Raw genomic sequence first — 3,090 nt, forward strand, 5'->3', positions numbered from 1 at the left:
CACCTCCCTGGAGGGAGACTTCACCCTAGGGCAAAAACCTTTAAAAAAAAAAAAAAAAGGCACAAGGCATACTACCAATGAGGGCAACCACAGAATATGCCATGGGCTCTGAAGGCCAGTCTCAAGATGGGGTTCCAGGGAACCAGTAGTTAGCTTAATGGCTACGTCGCTGGACTCCCACATAGTCAACCGTGGTTCGCGTCCCGGACTCGGTGGCTTAAAACTCACGCCGGGCACGTGTGCGTGCGTGCCCAAGATCCTGAGAGGAGAATGGAGGAGAAGGGATTGCGGCATGACCATCCCCTCTGGGGGGTGATTTCTCGCTTTCTGTCTCTGTCTCTGTCTGGCGAGCGCACGCGCCCTATAGCGAAAACCTCTCAAAAAAAAAAAAAGATGGGGTTCCAAACAGGTCATGAACAAATGCAATGGTTCTATAATACATGGCTTCCCACAGGAAGCACTTGGAAGGGGCCAGCCTCATCTGGACATACCTTTGTTTTTTTTTGTTTGTTTGTTTGTTTGTTTGGTTTTTTTTGAGAGGGTTTTTTTTCACTATAGGGCGCGTGCGCTCGCCAGACAGACAGAGAGAGACATAGAGACAGAAAGCGAGAAATCACCCCCCGGGGGGATGGTCACGCCGCAATCCCTTCTCCTCCATTCTCCTCCCGGGATCTTGGACACGCACGCACACGCGCCCGGCGTGAGTTTTAAGCCACCGGGTCCGGGACACGAACCGCGGTTGACTACGTGGGAGTCCAGCGACATAGCCATTACGCTAACTGCTGGTTCCCCATACCTTTGTCTTGTAACCCCAGCTCAGCACTGGAGAAATGCTTTATGTAGTCCAGTCAACCAGGTACTCAGTGACTCCTAACTTCAGCCAGTTTACTGCCTGCTGCCATCTTTCCTTCCTATGACCCTCAACACACAGCCCTCAGTAAAGCTAAGATTTACTGTCTCAGACTCGTCCCTTCTCTCTCTCTACCAAGCCTTTTTTCCTCAGCTGTGCCTCTTCTACACAAGATATTCTTCAATTCTTCCTTTTGAGTGTTTCCTAAAAACTAACCATTTGCACCTCTGGTGAACCTCCAACTGAACATTCTGGCATATAACAAATTACTGGGGGGGGGGTAACCAGCAGGTGGCGTGGTGGTTAAGGTGCTGGACACTTCCACATGCCAGACCACGGTTCAAGTCCTGGATCTGGTAGCTTGCTTTCCCACTTTCCCTCTGCTCTCTCTCTAGTCAAATTAAAATAAAATTAATGAATAAGTAAAATTGAATAAATAACTTTTTATAATATTTTCTTGCTAAATAGTCCTAGTCATTTTTTTTTAGAATTATTTATTCAATTTTATTTATTCACTTATTTTAATTTGACCAGAGAGAGAGAGAGCGCGTGCGAGCAGAGGGAAAGCAAGCCATCAGATACGGGACTTGAACCGCGGTCGGCCATGTGGGAGTGTCCAGCGCCTTAACCACCACGCCACCTGCTGGTCCCCAATAAATAATTCTTCAAAAAAAAGAAGAAATTACTTGGGGAGGGACCAGCAGTTGGTGTAATGGCTATGTCATGGACTCCCATGTAGTCAACTGCGGTTTGAGTCCTGGACATGGTGGCTTAAACTCACACTGGGCATGTGTGCATGCATGCCCAAAATCCCGAGAGGAGAATGGAGGAGAAGGGATTGTGGCACATGCGCCCTACAGCAAAAAACTCAAAAAAAAGAAAAAAGAAATTACTGCGGGGCTGGCAGGTAGTGGGGTACTTAAGAGCGCTAGACTCCCACATGGCCGACCAAGGTTCAAGTCCCAAACCTGGCAGCTCGTTTACTTACTTTCACTCTGTACCTCTCTGGTCAAGTTAAAATAAATAAAATAAAGTTAAATAAAATAATTATTTTTTAAAAATCGAAAGTCTTCTAAAAAAATAAAAGAAAAGAAATTATTGGGGGACCAGCAGGTGACGTAGTGGTTAAGATGCTGTATTCCCACACGGCTGACTGTGGTTTGAGTCCTGGACCTGCCAGCTTGCTCTCTCACTTTCTTTCTCTCTGTCTCTCTCTGGTGAGCACATGTCCCTACACAAAATTTTTAGAAATAACAATAATAAATACAATTAAGTAATTATTTCTTAAAAATTATTTTACTGGAACCAGCAGTTAGCATAATGGCTATGTCATTGAACTGACATGTAGCTGACCGTGGTTCAAGTCCCGGACCTGGTGGCTTAAACTCACACTGGGCGTGTGTGCGTGCATGCCCAAGATCCTGAGAGGAGAATGGAGAAGGGACTGCAGTGTGGCCATCCCCCCTGGGGAGTGATTTCTTGCTTTCTGTCTGTCTGTGTCTTTCTGGCGAGCGCACGCGCCCTATAGTAAAAACGTCTCCAAAAACAAACAAACAAACAAACAAAACAAAAAATTATTTTATTTAACTTTAAGCATTTTTTAAATTTTAACTTGGCCCGAGAGGGACAGAAAGAGAGAAAGTGAGAAAGCAAGCTGCCAGGTCCAGGACTCAAACCGTGGTTGGCGATGTGAGAGGCCAGCGCCCTTAGCCGCCACACCACTTGCCAGCCTCACAATTAAATAATTCTTAAAAAAAAAAAGATTGAACAGAGTGTCTAGGAAAGGCAAAGAGCATGTATCTGAAAATGCAAAGAAGTAGACAAGGGTGCCCTCTGGTGGCCCCTGAAGACCAAGAAGCTTCCCTTTTGCCCTCCCAGACCTGGGTCCTTTCCTGTTCATCCCTTGAGCAGGGAATATCTGAATGCTGGGCCCCAGGCCCAAGGTTAGAATACATGGGTTTGCTCACTGAGTGAGATGAGAACCCTGATACACTAGCCAGACTTCTATTTTTTGGGTAAACATTTATTTATTTTTACTTATTTATTTGTAATAATTATTTATTTAATAATAATAATTTATTTAATAATTTCACTACTTTAGGACCAGCAGTTAGCGTAATGGCTATGGCACTGGACTCCCACGTAGTCGACCGCGGGTCAAGTCCCGGACCCGGTGGCTTAAAACTCACGCCGGGCGCGTGTGCGTGCGTGCCCAAGATTCCAAGAGGAGAATGGAGGGG

General features: G+C 45.8%; 1 protein-coding gene across 1 annotated transcript in view; it reads right to left on the reverse strand.

The window, feature by feature from the left end:
* ISG20L2 (interferon stimulated exonuclease gene 20 like 2) overlaps positions 1-3,090 on the reverse strand; it is a 13,327-nt gene that overhangs the window by 2,775 nt on the left and 7,462 nt on the right. The gene's annotated exons all lie outside the window — the stretch shown is intronic.

Source organism: Tupaia chinensis, unplaced genomic scaffold (genome assembly GCF_000334495.1).
Source record: "Tupaia chinensis unplaced genomic scaffold, TupChi_1.0 Scaffold000438_1, whole genome shotgun sequence".
Taxonomy (NCBI): Eukaryota; Metazoa; Chordata; class Mammalia; order Scandentia; family Tupaiidae; genus Tupaia; species Tupaia belangeri.